The following is a 21160-nucleotide window of genomic DNA, read 5'->3' as shown; positions in this document are numbered from 1 at the left end:
TGATCAATAAAGGTTTATTTATAAAGAACAAATGAACCTTAATTCAATCATAATTTATATGTAAAAGGGAGCAGGCACAGAAAGGAACCATTTAGAAATATACCAGTGTACTGTATTCTTGTCAACAAGGATTGCCCTCAGGAGATATTAATTAACCAGAGCCTAACCAGGTGGGGTATTATCAGAACCTAATTCACTTGGGAGAAGGGACATACCCCCTCTAGTCATCCTGTCCCATCTAAAGGGAAGAAAAAACTGAGAAACACATGTGCAGTTCACAGTCCAGAGGCAAAGGCTCCTTAAAAATACTGAGATCTTATAGTAATACAGACTGCTTCCCCTCCCCCCACACCACACTACAACATTATTAAACATCTACTTACAGCAATTCCTTTTACATAGTACATCATGTCTGGCTATCAAGAAAAAAATTACAAGCCATACCAAAAGGCAAATAACACAATTAGAAGAGACAGAAAGTCATCAGAACCAGACATGGCAGAAATGTAAGAATTACCAGCACCTTTCCAGCACTACAACCTCCCCACACAAAAATGCCTCTCACTAAGGATCTCCTTCATCCCTCTCCAGAAGAGAAGAGGAAACACAAGAAGAAGCACCTGATGCAGAGCCCCAATTCCTGCTTCATGGATGTGAAATGCCCAGGATGCTATAAAATCACTACCATCTTTAGTCAAGCACAAAACAGTAGTTTTGTGTGTTGGCTGTTCCACTGCCTCCTATCAGCCTACAGGAGGAAAAGCAAGGCTTGCAGAGGGATGCTCCTTCCAAATGAGGCAGCACTAAAACACCAAGATGAGAGAGTGAGGAACCATCTCAATAAACACATTTTAATGACAAAAAAAAAAAAAAAAGAATTACCTACCAGACTGGGAATTTAAAACAACTGTGATTAATATGATAAAGGCTCTAACAGATAAAGTAGACAACATAAAAGAACAGATGGGCAATGTAAACAGGGAGATGTTAATTCTAAGAAAGAACTAAAAAGAGATACAATGCAGCTTATTAATAAGCTGGGCACAGCTGAGGAAAGAATCTTTCAGCAAGAGGATATATCAATAGAATCCTTGAAAACTAAAAATAAAAAAGACTGAAAAACACAACAGAATATCCAAGGACTATATTTTATATCCAGAATATAAAAGGAATAACATACATGCAATGGGAATATCAGAAAAAGAAGAGAGAAAGGAACCGAATATTGGAAATAATAACTGACTATTTCCCCCAAATTAACATCGGACACCAAACCAAAGATCCAGGAAGCTCAGAGAACACCAAGTAGGATAAATGCAAAAAAAAAAAAAAACCCTACACCTAAGCATATTATTTTCAAATTACAGAAAAGCAAAGATAAAGAAAAAGTCATGAAAGAAGCCAAAGGAACAAAACACCTTACTTACAGAGGAACAAAATTAAGAATTACATTCGACTTCTCAGAAAACGCACAAGAGAATGGAGTGAAATATTTAAGTTATTTAGAGAAAAACACCTCCAACCTAAAATTCAGTACCCTGAGAAGTTATCCTTCCAAAGTGGAGAAATAAAGACTTTATCAGACAAATTTTGAGGGAATTTGTTGGCAACAGACCTGCCTTGCAAGAAATGTTTAGAAGAAGTTCTTTAGAGAGAAGGGAAGTAATCGGTCAGAAACTCTGATCTACATAAAGAAAGGGTATAAGTGAATGTAAAATAAAAACTTTTATTTTTCTTATTCTTAATTAATCTAACAAATAACATTTTCAACAACAAATATATTTTGTTCAAAATAACAAGTGCAACAATCTATTTGATTATGTATACTTATCTATATACATTATGTGCACATATATGCTTATGTATGAAGATACATAAGTGAGATGAATGATAAGCAATGATTCAAGGGATGGGTGAAGGAATTAGGATTACTTTGTTATATGGTACTTGCACTACCTGTGACGTGGTACAGCGTTATTTGAAAGTGGATTAATTTGGGTTTCGATTAGTTGTAAATGTATATTGCAAACTCTAGGGCAGTCACTACAAAAGTAAAAAAAAAAAAAGTGTAGCATATGCTAAGGAAAAACAGAAAATGGAATCACATAAAATGCTGTTAAAAACACAAAAGACAGAAAGAGTAGAAGACAAAAAAAGGAACAACAAATAAGAATAAAAAATCGTAATGAATATGTTGACATTAACTGTATCAGCCATCAATTTGAATATCAATAGTCTGAATGCACCAATTAAAAGACACAAATTGTCAGAGTGGATCAAAAAACAAATCCCAACAATATGTTGTCTACAACAAACCCACTTTAAATATAAGGTCACATAAAGTAAATGGTGAAAGTAAATAGTAAAGAAAAATAAACTGTGCTAACACTAATCAAAAAAAAAGGAGGAGTGGCAATATTAATTTCAGACAGAGCAGACTTAACAGCAAGAAAAGATATCAGGAATAAAGAAGGAATTACGTAACAATAAAGGGGTCAATACTCTAAGAAGACACAACACTCCTTAACGTACATGTGCCTAACAACTGCACATCAAAATATGTGAGGCCAAAACTGACAGAACTGGAAGGAAACATAGATAAATCCTCTATTATATCTGGAAACTTTAACACTTCTCTATGAGAAATAAACAGATCCAACAGGCAGAATATTAACATAGTTGAACTCAACAACACCATCAATCCACTGGATAATTAACATCTATACTTCATCCAACAACAGACTACACGTTCTTCTCAAGATCACATGGGAAATTCACCAAGACAGACCACATTTGGAGTCAAAAAACATACCTCTACAAATTTAGAAGAACAGAAATCATACAATGTCTGCTCTCAGACCACAAATGGAATTACATAAACTAGAAATCAACAGAAAGACTGCTGAAGAATTTCAAAATGCTTAGAGATTAAACACACTTCTAAATAATACATGGACCAAAGAAGAACGCTCAAGAAAAATGTTAAAATATTTTGAAATAAATGAAAATGAAAATAAAATTTAGCAAAATTTGTGGGATAGAGTGAAGGAGTACTTAGAAGGAAATTTATAGCATTGACTGTATATATTAGAAAGAAAGATCTAAAATCAATAATCTAGCTTTTACCTGAGGAAACTAAAAAAAGTGCAAATTAAATCAAAAGCAAGCAGAAGAAAAAAAAATAAAAATTGAAACACAAATCAATGAAATTGAAAACAGGAAATCAATAAAGAATATTAACAAAACCAAAACACAGGTTCTTTGGGGGAAAAAATTCAATAAAATCAGTTAAGATTCTAGCCAAGCTAGATAAGAAAGAGAGCACAAGTTCCTAATAGCAGAAATGAAAGCGAGGACAGCACTATAGATTCCATGGAAATTTAAAGGATAATAAAAGAATATTATAAACAACTCTATGCCCATCAATTTGATAACCTAGACAAATTCCTTCAAAGTCACAATCTGCCAAAATGTACACAAGAAGAAAGATAATCTGAATAGGCCCGTGTCTATTAAAAATGGAATCAATAATTAATAACCTTCCCAAACAGAAAGCACCAGGTCCAGATTGGTTCACTGGTGAATTCTACCAAACATTTCAGGAAGAAATTACACCAATTCTCCACAATCTCTTTCAGAGGAAAAAAGCAGAGGCAATACCAAAACTAGACAATGGCATTACAGGAAAAGAAAACTACAAACCATTATCTCTCATGAACATAGATGCAAAAACCCTCAACAAAATATAAGTAAAGCCAATCCAAAAAAGTATAAGAAGAATCATATACCATCACCAACTGGACTTAACCCAGGTATGCAAGGTTGGTTCAATATTCAAAAATCACTGAACATAATCCATCACATAGTCTAAAAAAGATAAAGAACATGGTCATATCAATAGATACAGAAAAAGTAGTTTTCTTTTCTTGTAATGCCATTGTCTAGTTTGGGTATTAAGGTAATGCTAGCCTCATGGAATAAGTTAGTAAGTATTTCCTCTGCTTCTTTCCACTGAGAGATTGTGGAGAACTAATACCATATAATTTTTTCCTTAAACTGTATAAGCTATCAAGCCATAAAAAGAAGAAGCCAATCTGAAAAGCCTACATAGTATACAATTCCAACTATATGACATTCTAGAAAAGGCAAAACTATGGAGACAATAAAAAGATCAGGGGTAGTAGTAGGTAGGGGAGGAACAGATTGAGCACAGAGGATTTTTAGAGCAGAAAATATTCTTTATGATATTATAATAGATATATGTCACCATACTTTTGTCCAAACCCATAGAATATACAACATCAAGAGTAAACCCTAAATTACACAATGGACTTTGGATGATGTGTCAGTGTAGGTTTATCCTTGGTAAAAAAATGTACAATTCTGAAAAAAGATGTTGGTAATGAGTATATAAGAAATCTCTGTACCTTTTCCTCAATTTTGTTGTAAGTTTTGTTGTCAAAAACTGCTCTAAAAAAATTCTATTACAAAAAAATGTTTTCATTTTTGTTTCCTGAAAGCAAAGTATATCAAAGTTTGCTCAATATTTATTAACATTTTAAATTAATCATTTTAAATATTCAATAAACACTAGGAAACATCAATTAATAATATAATAGACAAAAAAATAAAATTGGTTGAATCGTAGTTTTAAATATATAAATATATATAATAGACAAGCTGGAGACCTGTTTCCCAGATTGTTTTAAAACTTAAGTCATATTTTAAATTTGTATTTTTTTTTTATTCTTTGAATGATAGGGACAATTATTTTTAAATTTCACTAATAAAGATGGAAAACTCAGACCTTTTAACAAATTAAATGACCACCCAATAATCAATTAAATGAGTTATTACATATTAAAAAACTTAAACCAGTACCTAGCACATAGTAAATGTTCAATAATTGTTAGCTGTATCTTTACATTTATAAAGTCTTTTCCATCTGACCAAATAATTCTTCAAACTGTCCAGAGACTATAAGAAAGAATATTTCCTAATTATGACTTAAATATTCAGCACCTCCAACATCCTAAATTCTGGTATTTTTACAAAATTAATGCATATTTTTCCATTTTCCTTGATACCAAGGGCATGTTCTAGGAAAAGTATTTATTTCCGAAACCCCCCTCAAAATTTTTTTTAACTTTAAACACTAATAAGCATTACTTCTGATAAGAGTTTCTGAGTTGTTAGAATATGGGAGGGTTAAGTTATGAACTCCATTAACAAAGCCAGCTTCGTGATTTGGTTAATTATTGAAATATATGTAGTCAACAGAATTAAAGAAAAACAAAATTTAAGGCCTAGACTAAGAATGGAAATATCTAGGTAGTTAGAACTCAGCATAAAGAAAACCTCAGTAAGATTATAGCTGATACCCGGGGTTTTTATATTATCAAAACTCAGAAGAAACTTCTGTTTCTTTCCAAAAAACACTAGAGATAAGCAAAACCATTGTTTATCTTCAAAAATTTAAGATAAAATAAACTTTCTTAAGAATCGCTCACTGTTTTGAAATTAATTCCAAAGATAATCTGCATATTAACAATGGCCCTTCTATTTTCAAATATGAAGCATTATTTTTATGACAAAGTATAAAATAGTTTTGTGAAATATGACCTATATACTTTCTTAGGTGAAACAAAACTTAATACTTAAATACCAGTTACTATGCTATCATATAGTAAATGGTATTGTAACAGTTACATAAGATGTCAGAGGGGTAGTACCTTGGGTGGGGGGTGGTTATCACTTTGTGAGGGGTGTAAACGTCTAACTATTATGTTGCTTTGTACACCTGAAACTGATTTTTAAAATATGCTATCATATGCAATATTCTTATTGAATCCACTAATAACCTATCACATCTAATTTTACAGACAAAAATATTAATAAATCTTATCAGTAATTATACATGTATAAAAACTATACAGTAGACATGTTTGTAGAAATTTACAACCATAAAATAATTATTAATTCATTATTTTAAAAATCAAAGTTATAGCCACATGAAGTTGAACCCCTACCTCACACCATATACAAAAATTAACTCAAAATTATTCAATGACCTAAATATAACAGCTAAACCAATAAAACTCTTAGAAGAAAACCTATGTGTCAATCTTCATGACTTTGGATTTGGCAATGGATTCTTAATTATGACACCAAAAGCACGTGCAATAAAAAAAATAGATCTATTACACACTTCATTAAATTTTTTAATATTTAGTGCATCAAAGGAGTGAAAAGACAATTACATAATGGGAAAAATATTTTCAAATCATATATCTGACAAGTGTCTAGTATTCAGAATATATAAAGAACTCATAACTCAACAACAAAAAGACAAACAATTTAAAAACTGGGCAACAGACATGAATAGAAATTTCCCCAAAAAAGATATACAAATGACCAACAAGTACATCAAAAGATGCTCATCATCATTAGTCATTAGGGAAAAGCAAATTAAAACTACAATACAAATCACTTTATACCCACTGGGACTGCTATAATATTTTAAAAACAGACAATAACAAGTGTTGGTAAGGATACGAAAAAATTAAACCCTCATACATTGCTGGTAGGAATAAAAAATGGTTCAGCTGCTGTGTTAAACAGTGTGATGGTTCCTCAAAAAGTTAAACACAGAATTACCACATGACCCAGTGATTCCACTCCTAGTTACATACTCAAAAGATATGAAAACAGGTACTCAAACAAATACATGTACAAGCAAGTTCATAGCAGCACTATTCATAATAACCAAAAGGAGGAAAGAACCCAGATGTCCACCAACATATGAATGGAAGAACAGATTGTTCTATATACACACAAGAGAAGTATTCAACCATAAAAAGGAATGAAGTCTTGATACATGCTACAACGTGGATGAACCTTGAAAACATTATGTTAAGTGAAAGAAGCCAGACACAAAAGGTCACATAATGTATGATTACATTTATATAAATATCCAGAATAGGTAAATCCATTGAAACAGAAAGCAGATTGGCGGTTGCCAGGTGCTGGTCAGGAGGAGAAAATGGGGAGTAAATGCTTAATGGGTATAGGATTTCTTTTTGTGTTGATAAAAATGTTTCAGAAAGGTGGTGGTTGCACAACGTTGTAAATGTACAAAATGCCATTAAATGTTCATTTTAAAATGAATAATTTTACGCAATATGAATTTCATGTCAATAGAAAAAATTTTAAGCAAAGTTATATATTCTTAGCACAAGATCAAGTTTTATCTATTCATTTATGATTTTCAACAAAGAATGAAAAATCTGGATTCTTACTCTCACATTAACTTGCTACAGAGGATATCTTTTGTTTGCCTCTCCAGTTATCCAGGCAACCATTCTACTATTTTAAACTATTAGGACTATGACTTTCCCAGTCCTGTAATTTGGGTGAGTTCGATCCCACTCCCAAATCAAGAGGTGGCCATTAAAGGGCTTTAAACCAAGAGATCCTCCAGGATCTCTTCAAAAGTTTATGTAACATAGTAATTTTGCTAACTGAAAATACATTATGTTCAGCATTTTAAAAAATGGTACAATACTTTTCAAAAGCACATATTTAAGCAAATAAACATACAAATACATATCTGTATCCACACAGGTATGTAGAGGAGGAGTGGTTCCCTTACAAGAAAAAATATACTTTGCTAAGAACTTTGTTTCTTAATTTTTAATTTCTCATGCTAAAACATAAAATAAAGCACAGCTCTGCTGATAATACATTCTTTTGAATCTCTACCAACATAATGGTATATAAGTTATTATAACAAAAGTATAAGAATATGATACTACTTTAAGTGCACACAACTTTTCTCCTTAAAAGCTTAAAAATCTATACAAAAACCATGATTAAAAAATAAAGGCTGAGGGGCCGGTCCAGTGGCTCAGGAGGTTACAGCTCCATGCTCCTAGCTCTGAAGGCTGCCGGTTCGATTCCCACATGGGCCAGTGGGCTCTCAAACACAAGGTTGCCAGTTCAATTCCTCGAGTCCCACAAGGGATGGTGGGCTCCGCCCCCTGCAACTAAGATTGAACACGGCACCTTGAGCTGAGCTGCCGCTGAGCTCCCAGATGGCTCAGTTGGTTGGAGCGCGTCCTCTCAACCACAAGGTTGCCAGTTTGACTCCCGCAAGGGATGGTGGGCTGCGTCCCCTGCAACTAGCAAAGGCAACTGGACCTGGAGTTGAGCTGTGCCCTCCACAACTAAGACTGAAAGGACAACACCTTAAAGCTGAACGGCACCCTCCACAACTAAGATTGAAAGGACAACAACTTGACTTGGAAAAAAGTCCTAGAAGTACACACTGTTCCCCAATAAAGTCCTGTTCCCCTTCCCCAATAAAAATCTTAAAAAAATAAAAAATAAAAAAATAAAAATAAAAATAAAGGCTGAGGGGCAGCGGGTTAGCTCAGTTGGTTAAAGCACGGTGCTCTTAACAACAAGGTTGCCAGTTCAATCCCCACATGGGCCACTGTGAGCTGCTCCCTCCACAACTAGATTGAAACAACTACTTGACTTGGAGCTGATGGATCCTGGAAAAATACACTAAAATAAATAAAAGGGGTATAAATGTCTAACTATTACATTGTTTTGTACATCTGAAACTAATAAAAAAAATAAAGGCTGAGTTAGTTATTATTTTCCCCTTTCTCAGGTGGAAAAAACAAAATGACCTGTAAAAGGTCACAGTTTAAGTGCAGGCCAGAAATCTACCTCACTTAATTTCTAGGAATCTTTCTACCAACTGAATGAATACTCCAGATCTAGACAAACCCTACAGCTTCAGAACCAGGAAATCTCAGTGTTATCTATAATGCTGGAGTATTTGAACCTTTAGATTACTTATTATGAGAAGGCTTAGATCCATTTGACAATAAATTATAAGGTTAATGTTACACTATGGCAAGTCTAAGGATCAAACTGAATTCACTATCATTATCTACAAATATCTACTGGGCACTTATTGTTTGTGGTTCTACCTACAGAAGTATAAAATATAAAGCCATAATATAAAGAAGTATACTACTTGATTCCTACCTTCCAGAATGCACTGTGTCGTTAGGCAAGAAGACACACAGGACAAGGCTGTGCCTGCTAAGTTCAAAACAGAAGTAGATTCACCCCTTGAGCAAATTATTTATTGAGCAACTTAGAGCACGGTGGTTAAGGGCACGGGTTCTGGAGCCATTTTGCCTCCTTTTCTTTAGTCATTTGCTAGGCATGCAACCCTAAACAAATTATCAACCCTCGCTGTGCTTCAATTTCCTTGTGAAAAAGAAAATTAATACCTTCCAGGGGTTGGGAAGGTGGAGGGCATGTGATCTGCCTCATAGAGTTGAGGAGATTTATCAGTTAATACAGGTAAAATGTTTAGAAATATACCAAGCACATACAACACTCTCAATAAATACTATTACAATAAAGACTTAATATAAGGAATGATCAATAAGGACCAGAGTTCAAAGGAGCCAGTATCAAGGATTACAGTTGGGAAAGGACTCAAGAAATGGGTTGAACAGAGCTGGGCCTTGAAGAATTTTTGGCTTTTAAATCCAAAAGAAAGACGACATTCCAGGCAGAAATCACAGCAAAACAAAGGTATAAATACTCACAATTTATATATGAAACAACAAATAGATCACTTTGGGGGGGAAAAAGAAGACTTCGTGTACGGATATAAAGTAGTCCTCTCTCACCCCCTCCCACCAATGGGAATTTCTCTTGAATGACAGAGAAAAATGCACCTCCCAGAAGATTGGGAACATAGTACCAAATGGTCTTCCATAATGTCAGCATTCTTCAAGTACCATGTATTATCTTAAAAATTCATAAAAGTTAAATTTGACTCCATAATAAAATCCTATTTATTCTCATTGAAAAACATCTTCAAGTAATTACTGGTTATTCAATTGCTCAAAATTGTTTTCATATTCTTTAGGTAAAACTGACATTCCAGAAGGATGTCTATGGATTCATGCACCACCAACCTATCAACACACTTCAAGAACCAAATACAAAAAAGGAAATAAAAGAACCAAATATACTTCAGTTACAGAGGCATACAGACTAAAAATAAAAATAATCCATGCATACATGGGAATTGGGCACAGGAAAGAAATAGCATTATAAATCAATGTAGAAAGAAACAACTACTCAATCGATCATTGGGATACCACTGGTTTTCTAGATAAGGGGGGAAAAGCACTAGATCTCTATTTCTCACACTATACACAAAAATAAATTCCATATGAATTAATGATCTAAACATAAAAGAGAAAACTTTAAACTTAAGACATTATAGAATGTAATTATATGATTATATATAAATCAGGGCAGGAATTTCCTAAAGGTGCTTTAAGTCAGGTAAAGCAGACTGATAAATTTCATTTTATCACTATTAAAAACTTCTATATGGGTGGGAGTGAACACAATACTACTAAAACACTCACCATATGAGGGGATTAGAAAGCACAATCAGTAACCACAAGATTGCCACGGGGATATGAAAGTTAATTTGGGGAATGTAATCAATAATGTAAAGATTTTGTAGGGTATCCGATGGATACTTGTCTCATTAGGGAGACCATCTCAGGGATGATGTAGATGCCTGATCACTGCACTGTACACCTGAAGCTAAAGCTGAATAATGAATGTCAACTACAAGTCTGTATATATGTATATATGTATATATGTATATATGTATATATATATTTACCAGAAGCGGAGTACAGCATTAGGAATAGAGACTGGAAACGTAATGGCTGTGTACGATGTCAGAGGAGTAGTAGATGGGGGAGGGGGTTATCACTGTGTGAGCAAGATAAATGATAAATGTCTATTACATTGTTTTGTACACCTGAAACTAGTAAAAAAAAGAAAAATGCAAAATAAATAAAAAATTAATTTTTAAAAATTTAAAAAAAAACACCATAGATTAGGAAATTACTTTTTCATCATACATAAAAGATCATATTTAGACTACATAAAGAGGTCCTACAAATCAATAATATAGACAATGCTACAGAAAAAAAATGAATAGATTATTTGAAATGCTACAGAAAAAAAATGAATAGATTATTTGAACAGGGAAATTTCACCATGCAAATCTACTTGCTTCTTAGAGTAAGTGCACCCTAGCTGGGAACAGTTTAAAGATTCTACTAAGGATTTTTGTTTCTGAAAACATGGAAAACCTGCAAGAAAGGGGCACAAACTACAACCCTAATGCTGCCATTGATTTCTTGGCCATAACTGATCCTCATCATCCTGCTCTAGTGTCCCCTCACCTTCCACTAGCACCTCTACTGGTCTGGACAGCTGGCTAGTGGGGTGACCCTCCTGACCCTTATCACATTCTCGTCTTGGGCTGTGGCTGCCGTAGTGTATAATAAAGGGTTTGGGAGCACCAGACGTGTCCCAGTGGAATCCTTGAGTGCCAACAGTCTCACCTGCCCCCACTGTGATAATGATCACAGTCAATTACTTTTGCCAGGATGACTCCTCTTTTTCCCTTGGTGACCTTTTGGCGCAAGGAATCCACAGTGACCAGACAGCAGGCATGGTTTAAAGTTTAATGGAGTTCTTACTGTGTCCCCTAGTGGGATATTCCTACCTCTGGAAACAAGGACCTGTAAGTCCACAGAGCCTCAAGTTACATGGATAAGAAAGTATGAATTCCCCCACATAATGACTGGGTGTAACAGGACCATGTAAATACGTGGGTTCTAGAACCCATGTATTTTACCTATTGGGGATACTCAATATAATGGTCATATCCACATAATGGTTGAATATTTAGGGTACAGAAAGCATCCTGGAGGATGCTGCCCATCCTTGTAGAATAGCACCTCTAACCTGGCACCTCAGTTATATCTTTATGAGTCCATTACAACTGCTCTATTACTCCAAAGGGGTACTGGTAGAGGAATATGACTTAGGATCAATGGATTCATGAACTTAGGCCCACTGTCATATACCCTTTTCTGTAAAGTCGGACTCTTGGTAAGAGGCAATGTTACTCAAGATACCATATTGGTGGACTAAACACTGTGTTAAGTCCTCAGGGAGTGGTGCTGGTTGCAGCCCTATGAGCAGAAAAAGCAAACCTGCACCCAGAATATGTGTTAATCCAAAACTAGATGAATTGCCGCCCCTTCCAGGATGGGGGTAGGTACAATTTTAGAAGCTTCCATTGGACCTTCTCCACTATGACAGCCCTTACCCACTGGTCAAGGAACCAATCTGAGAGTTCTGCCAAATATCATGTATGTCCACTCCAATTACTGAAACTAAGGAAATGACTACCAAGTGAGAACGCAGACCCACTGTGAGCTAGATCTGAGCCAAGACTCTATTTATCATTACCTGACACACACCTGTATTCTAACAAGGGAGAGGTAATAACACTTTAGGCCCCAAGGTTTCAATGTCAATTCACACCCTGTGGCCAATAATCCTTCATAGGTTCGCAGTCAAAACTCGAATTACTGAAGGTGTATGGGCAGCACAAGCATGAAGTAGTAACTGGGCTGAATAGTGACTCAGTGTCCTATAAAGACTCAAAACAAACCCAGTATCACATTAGGCCCAGCAAACACCTTGAGGTCTGTCTGGCAATCCTTGGTGGCCAACAGTGTAGAAGTCCCCATAACATTTTCCCAATATTTATTATGGAATGAGACTAGGGGAAAAAACAAAAAGAGCAACTCACCAAGTAAACCATACAAGCAATAAAAAATTCCTTCATAAAAGGTAAAGAACACCAGTCATAAATAACGGTCTTAAAATACATGATAGTAAATCAAGTACCTTTATTTTGATTACCTGTACTCCATCAAAATAAAAAAGACAAAAAGTATCTCCAAGCAATTGGCATACCTCCTTCTAAAAACAGTCTTACACGTAGAGTGTCAAAAATGGAATTACGTAGAGAAAGAACACATACCTTACCTAGAAAAGCTAATGTCCTAAAGCTATATAAGCACATTCCCACTTCCTCAACCACCCAAATTAATTTCTTAAAATACTACACAACTCCTGAACCGTCTCAAATATACTACTCTTTTTTTTTCCTGTCATGATCACACTCACTCTATTCTCATGTCCTCCACATTACCCTCTGTACCCACTAACAGTAAATATGCTCCACAGAATTCCCAGTATGTATTCACACTGTCCAGACATTTCGACCAGTACCACACTAGTTGTAAATCCCATCATCTTTCCCCTCAGTTATGGACTCCTCCAACACCCTCAGTTACGCTCTCTCCCTAACACAGTTTTCTGTATTTGGCTTGTGTTCTGCCTGTTCACCACTATTCCTCTCATCATTTTTAGCAACTTGAACACCCTCGTAAGTGAACCAGCAATGATCCTAGGCACGTAATTCCTTCACTTCCTTTGCCCCAATGACCTCTTGCCCCATCCCACTTTAGTCATCCTCCCTCACTCATACCTTCAGTCCTCAACCTTGTCATTATCAGTAGATGTATCTCCTCGGGATTCCCCATTTCTAGCATCCTACTTTCTGAACACCTCTTCCTCTCCTTTCAGATAACTTACACTAAGTACCTTTGTCCCTATCCTTTGACCCAACTGGGACCTCCCATCCACTGACTCTACTACTCTTCCTCAATAATCAAGCCCCTCAAGGTCCTAACGTAAACAAGCTTAGATTTCAGCATCTAGTATTATAACCAAACCTTCGCAAATACACTTAACTCGCTTGCCCCTCTCTCCACTATTATACCCCCTCATCGTCTGTGATTGAACCCATCTATCTACCCGTCCACACCTGTATCTGAACTGTTGATTTTGCTAGAAAAGGCATCTCATAATCTTATGGACTGAATTTACTTCAAAATCACCACCACAGATCTCAAATGAGTACTCAACACTGCCAAACACTCCTACACTTTCTAAGTAAATTCATTTTCCCAGTCTGAGAGAACTATTTCATACTTTCTCCTCTCTCCTCGGACTTTCAACACTTCCTATTCTCGCCTCAATCATAGCTGGTGACCTAGCCTCATACTAAATTAATATGGGATGTGGTCAGACAAAAATCACCTTATTTCTGAACACCAATACCATCAATGTAACTGCATCTATAACCATATTCTCTGCATTCCTTTATGTTAAAATGAAAAAAGTATCCCTGCTCTTATCTAGGGTTCCCCTCCACTGTGTTTTGCATGCCATTCCTTCATCTCGACTCAAGTACTTTAGTTCTGCAATTTCCCCTTCCTTCTCCTGCGTCATGAATTTCTTCCTTTCCTGAATCATTTCTATTAGAATATGAGGATGGCTTAGTACCAACAACTATCCTAAAGCACACACGCACAAGTTTGACTCTACATTCCTTTCCAGCTACAACCCAATTTCTCTGCTCCCATTCACAGCAAAATTCCTGAAGCAAGATTTGTCTATAATTTTGTCTTCATTGCCTTATCTCCCATTTTCTCTTTAACCGGTTCCAATCCATCTTTTATTCTTGACTTTCCACTGAAACAATTCCTGAAAATTTTACCAATGTCCTCAATCTTGCCAAAGCCAGGAGTTAACTAAGAATTCTGTCCTCATTTTACACACTCTCTCAGCAGCATTAACACAACTGACCACTTCCTCAATCTGGGAACACTACAGTCCCTAGGCTTTTGTGACCTCACCCTTAGACCCACCTGGTTTTACTCTTATCTGCCTGCTCTTTTTCCATTTCAGTTGCTGGCTCCTTCTCCTCTTAAGACATCTAAAAGTTGAAGTACCTACAATTATATCCTGGGCATTCTTCTCCCTCCATAAATGATCACATCTAGTATAAATGGCTTTAAATGCGATTCTCAGAACTAGACTACAGACCTGATCTTATTCCTGAGCTCCAGATTCCAGCTGAACTACCTAATCAACAACTCGACTCAGATGTCCAGGGTTATCTCAAACATAACAAGTCCAAACAGAATTCTTCATTCGTTCATCTTGCTGTACCTGCTCCTCCCCCAAGTATTCCTATTTCAGTAAATGTCACCACCATCCCACCCAGCTGCTCAATCCAAAAATCCAGAAGCCTTCCCCTGGATTTCTCTCTTCCTAAATCCTCATATCTAATTTATAGCAAGACAAACTGACTCCATATCTAAAATACTTGCTACAATGCATTCACTTTAGGCCATCTCCACTGCTATAAGCCACTATGACTTATTACCTGAAGCCTTGCTTCCACTATTGCCCCCAAACCTCTCTCACCTCTTTCCCCCAAGTTTATTCTCTGTAGAACAGCCAGAATAATCTCTTTAAATGGAAAATTAGCTCATTTCACTTCCTTATTCATGACCCAATGGCATGAATAGCATAAAATCCAAATATGTTACCAGAGCCTTGAAGACACTACAGCACATCACCTGACCCCCACACAACTCTCCAGCTTCACGTCCTAGCAATCAACATACTCTTATCTTCTTTCTGTCCTTCCAACATGCCAAGGTCATTCAAGTTTCAGGGCAACTTCACTTACCTTCTCTGCCACTAACTCTCTTCTCCCCAATCTTCCTTTGGCTGTCTCCTCTCCTAACTCAAGTATCAAACCAAACGTCATCTGTTCAGAAAGACTCTTACTGAAAAAGTGTCACTATTCCTCTCTAAGGTTGTCCTCCACGTGTGCCATAAAATAGCCAAAATTCTTGTTAGAAACTGATCTCTCCATCTTTTAAAAGATCTTATCTATCAGATGTCTCCTCTCTAGAGACACTTTCTTTACCACCCAATCTAAAGGTGGTAACCCTGTTATTTTCTCTCATACAATTTAACTATGGTAGATTGTCTCATGACAGCTCAATCCCATTTTCATCATTCTATTGTCTTCCCAGGGACTCATTTTCCAAAATCCCTGGCAGCAAGACTCCCACCTCTTGGGATTTTGACTCCAACTCTTGATAAACATCTGCAAAAGATTTGGAAGGCTAAAGGACAGTAGAAGCATTATTGCGCCTTCAGAAGCAATGGACAGGCACGTGGGCATCAGATGACACATGAGGTTTCACTCACAGCTCTCAGGTGTTCTCCTATGAATCACCAGCTTCGGTGATGGCAACAACTGAGATCAGCAGCAGGAGTTTTTCTGCAATTCTTGCTCTTCCTAACTTCCTAATTCTAGTTTTGCTCTTTCTAACTACCTGAATGGCAGTTTCCCTTCCCTTACTTCTCCTGTCCTTCCAACGGGTCTATAAGTCTGTAATTGCCTATATTAAATTCCTAATGGCTTAAAATAGCTAGGGTAGCTTTTGTTTTCTTGACTAAACCCCAACTGATACACATTCTGTTCTTTATCATCCACTTATCAAAATCAATAATTTTAAAACTTAATCTTTGTGTTTAATATCTGTCTCTCCTCCAGTTTATTTGACAAGCACAGAAATCTCTTTGTTATGCCCATTATTGTATCCTAAGCCCCGTATTCAGGAAAAATATTGGTTGAATGACTACAACATCTTAGTATAGTTCCACTCACTACCTCGAACATAACAGCTCTAACTCTCAAAGTTTCTCTATCATCTACCACAATTTCAAATCATTAAAAGCAATAGTCTTGGACTTTGCTTTTCTTCATTTGCTTATTCAGCCACCTCAGAGCCTTGGGATTACTCTCCATTTCTACCCAGCACCCTGGCACTCCACATCCTGCACTAGAATACAACCAAGAACTCCCAAGTTGGTTTTTTCCTTTTAGATCCAATTGTCCATATTTATAAATAACATGAAATGAGGTTATCTCTGTGATGAAACCAACAATGCAATTTAAGTTTCTGATCTAAATTCTAGTTTTGATCTTAAAATTGCCTAGTGATTATTCTGTTATAAAACTCACATAATCAAAAGTAATTAGATCCCTTACACATGTGCTCTTTAATTCATCTAAACAAGTGTTCAACAAGAGAAAATGAAACCTTCCAGTACAAATGAAACTATAAAAGTGCTGTCTGTTATTGTTTAGTTTTACAGAAAATTCCTATTCAGAGAACTAAAATATTTTGAGGAAAATCTACACAACACAGAAAATGAGCATTTATTTAGTTGTCAAGTTCAAATTCATCCAATAAATATTCATTAAGTGCCTACTATGTGACAGAAGCTGTTGGAGGCTCTGAGGATGCCTCATTGAGCAAAACAAAGATCCCTGCCGTCATGCAGCCTCTCAGAGAGGCTATAGAAAGATCATGTAAGACAGAAGGAACACTGTAAGGACTCTGGCTTTTACTTACTGTACATGAAATGGAAAGTTTCTGCAGAATTTAGAGCAGAGAAGTGACAAGTTATAAATTTCTTATTTAAAGGATCACTCTGGCTGCCCTCTTGAAAATAGACTATAGGGGTATGGGCAGAAGCAGGTAAACTAAGTCATGGGCTATTATCGTAAATGAAGGTTCTCAAACCAAGGTGAAAGCAGCAAAGATGGAGTGAAAAGTGGTCAGATTCTCACCTCATAGAGGCATTAACAAAAGAGGAACCAGAAACTACCAAGAAGTATGAAAAGATGAACAATCAAGAAAACATGTTTTATAACCACAGTAAAATACCATTTCACATCTGAAATTTTGTTTTTAATTTTAAAGTCTGACAATACCAAATAATCACAAAGATGTAGAAAACTGAATTTTCATACTACTAACTGTACAACCTCTTTGGAGAACAATTTGGTATTTCCTAGTAAAATTAAACATGTACATGCTTTGTGACCTAACAATTCTGTTCTAACCCATGTGCACCGGGAGACATGTACAAGAATGCTATGGAAGTATTTCCTATAGCAAAAAACAAATTTGGAAAAAAACCATATGTCCATTAATAGAATGGATAAATAAAATGTAATACTGTCATGTAATGGAATACTATACAGCTGTAGAAATGAACAAATTACAACTATATGCATCAACATGGATGAATCTCAAAACTATAACTCAAAGTCACAATGTTGAATGAATAAAGTTCAAAAAAACACATATATAAATTGGAACCCTGTACACCGTTTGTGGGAATGTAAAATAGTGTAGCCACTATGGAAAACAACATGGAGGGTCCTCAAAAAAATTAAAAATTACCATATGATCCAGCAATCCCATTCTGAGTACATATCCAAAAAGAACTGAAATCAAGATCTCGAAAAGATATCTACACTCCTATGTTCACTGTAATATTAATCACAATAGCTAAAACATGAAACAACCTGGATGTTCATCAATGGTTGAATGCATAAACAAAATGTGGTATCTACATCCAATGGAATTCAGTCTTTAAAAAGGGAGGAAATCCTGCTCCGTACAAGACAGGTGAACCTTGAGGACATTATTCTAAGTGAAATAAGTCAGTCACTAAAGGACAATACTGTATGATTCCACTTATATGAAGTATCCAAAGTAGTCAAAATCAGAGAAAGAAAATAGAAAGTTATGGTGGTCAAGGGCTGAGGATAGGAGGATTGGGAATGAATGTTAATGGATATATAGTTTCAGTTTCACAAGATGAAAAAGTTCCAGAGACCTCTCGCACAGCAGTGTGAATATACTTCACACCACTGAACTGTACATTTTAAAAATTATTTCTAGGGGCCGGCCTGGTGTCTCAGGCAGTTGGAGCTCTGTGCTCCTAACTCCGAAGGCTGCCAGTTTGATTCCCACATGGGCCAGTGGGCTCTCAACCACAAGGTTGCCGGTTCGATTCCTTGAGTCCCGCAAGGGATGGTGGGCTGCGCCCCTGCAACTAGTAACGGCAACTGGACCTGGAGCTGAACTGCGTCCTCCACAACTAAGACTGAAAGGACAACAACTTGAAGCTGAACGGCACCCTCCACAACTAAGATTGAAAGGACAACAACTTGACTTGGAACAACTTGACTTGGAAAAAAAAAAGTCCTGGAAGTACACATTGTTTGTTCCCCAATAAAGTCCTGTTCCCCTTCCCCAATTAAATCTAAAAACGAAACAAAAAAAAATTATTTCTAAAAAGAACACATATATAATGTATACACTTGCATAAAATTCAAAACTAAATAATATATTGCTTAGAGCCCCAGCAATACATGGCAAAACTATAAAGGAAAATCAGAATGATTAACACAAAATTCAGGGTAGTAGTCATCTCTAATGAGAGAAGAAGGAAGTGTGATAAAGAAAGGTAGAGGCTTCAAAGTAATTGGTAATATCCTATTTCTTAATCTAGGTGGTAAGTACACAGGTGTTTGACTTACTGTTATTTATTAAGCTATACATATTATACATATACATTTTGTATGCAAAAAAAATTTAAAAATGTAAATTCAACATTATAACCTTGGGGACTAAGGTAACATTCTGAAAATGCATATGGCCTTGCCATCATCCCCATTCTGATACAGAGGAGAAAGACAAAAAGGTTTGTGGGAAGTGAATTATAGCATGGCAATTTAGAAGCAGAGATTTGTCTTCAATTAGACCTACTTGAATCCAGGCTGAGCCATTTACTAGTTTTGTTACCTTAGGCAAGTTACTTAAAGTGTCTCAGCCTCAATTCCCACATCCATTAAAAGAGGATATTAACAGTACCTACCAATTAGAGTTATTATAAAGATTAAATGAGATAATGAATAAAGAGCATTCAGTATTATGCCTAGGATACAGTAAGCATTTCTATAGGAGTAGTAGTACTTTTTAAAACCTTCCTAGGTTATTCTAATCCTCCTCTTGCCCTACCTCCATTTTAAAGATTTTTGTTGTTATCCTAAAAGAAAGTAGAAAAATTCTATTCAGAGATGTAACTCTAAAACCCATTAGAATTTTTCCTTGTGTTTCTGTGAGCCATATTTACAAAGACTGAAAAAAAAAAAAATTCTTTAAGGTCAACCAAGGCTTTTAAAAGTCAACCAAGAATAAAGTTATTAAACATGCAACTCTTTAAAATTACAAATACTATTAAGGACAACTATTCTATTTTTAAATGGATATATTCTGGAGCTCTTAATAAATGGGTACTATAATAATACTATATACTCAACCTCAAGTAAGAATAAAGTTAGACATAATTCAAAATCTGAATTGTTCTTGACCTCCAAGATCATTAGAAAACACTGAAGGGTCTGATAGATATTAACTACCACTTCGATTTTTTTTTTCTTCCCCCAGCCATCCTCTTTGTTTTATGTATCTTAAGTCCCTTAGGCTAGGCCCCAAAACTGGCCTGAATTCTCCCAAAAGTAAGGGTATCCAAGAAAGATCCCAGAGGGATGAACTGCAGTAAAAAGAAATATTGGGCCAGAGACTAAAGCTGTAAGCTGGCCAGACAGAGCAAGGTGTGTTAGACTCCAGGTTTGTGGGGGAGTAATTTGCATGTACCAGAAACTCACAAAACCGTAAGTCACAAATCCACAAAGCACAAGGGTTTCTTGTACATATTACCATTGAAATGCTCCTCCACTCACCTTTCAGAATGTAGTTCAAGTTTATATTGCATTCCCAATCCAAAAGTGCATTGTTAACACCTCAAAAAGCATATGGAAACCATTTCCCTGATCTGTTCCTATATTAAAAATGTTTACTATAAGAGAAACAGATCTCTGAACCCAAACCTTAACAACTTATTAAAACAGAAACTCTCAAACTTGATTTGCTACAAACACTAGCTTTTACTATTGAACTGTAATTCTCCACACTTGCTCCATATTATCCGAAAACATTTCCTATTTCTTAAAGAACATTTATTCTCTCATTTTTTATTGTTTCAAATTTCAACTGTAATATACTTGAAGTTCTAACAAGTATCTACCCAACATATTTGGTTTTTAATAATTAAATTATTAGACTATATTAATAAACCTCCCAAAAATGAAATCTAAGTAGTCAGATAATAAATGGTATTGACTATTCAGTAACGTATTGTTTGTCCTACATCTGAAAGTTTCTCACAAAGATTTTGAAAATCAAGATGGGTACCCAATAACTGGGGGAGGGGGTAGTTTGTATTTAACAGATGTAATCCTTTTATATTAACTGAATCATTATCTTAGGACATCAGCAAAAACAAATATTGCAAAATTAAGAGATTCGTTAAAAAATAATCATTTCAAGTTACATTAATATTTTTGTATGTCTAGATTTAAAATTTTTTAAATATACTG

At 35.6% G+C, this 21160-nt stretch overlaps 1 protein-coding gene and 1 pseudogene across 2 annotated transcripts in view; one reads left to right on the top strand and one right to left on the bottom strand.

Annotated features, from left to right (window-relative positions):
* MNAT1 (MNAT1 component of CDK activating kinase) overlaps nt 1-21160 on the bottom strand; it is a 176542-nt gene that overhangs the window by 124748 nt on the left and 30634 nt on the right. The gene's annotated exons all lie outside the window — the stretch shown is intronic.
* LOC109457699 (small ribosomal subunit protein eS27 pseudogene) lies at nt 555-807 on the top strand (annotated as a pseudogene).

The sequence above is a fragment of the Rhinolophus sinicus genome, chromosome 3 (genome assembly GCF_057876585.1).
Source record: "Rhinolophus sinicus isolate RSI-liver-muscle chromosome 3, RSI-T2T, whole genome shotgun sequence".
Classification (NCBI taxonomy): Eukaryota; Metazoa; Chordata; class Mammalia; order Chiroptera; family Rhinolophidae; genus Rhinolophus; species Rhinolophus sinicus.
This window is presented reverse-complemented; position numbering and strand designations above follow the sequence as displayed.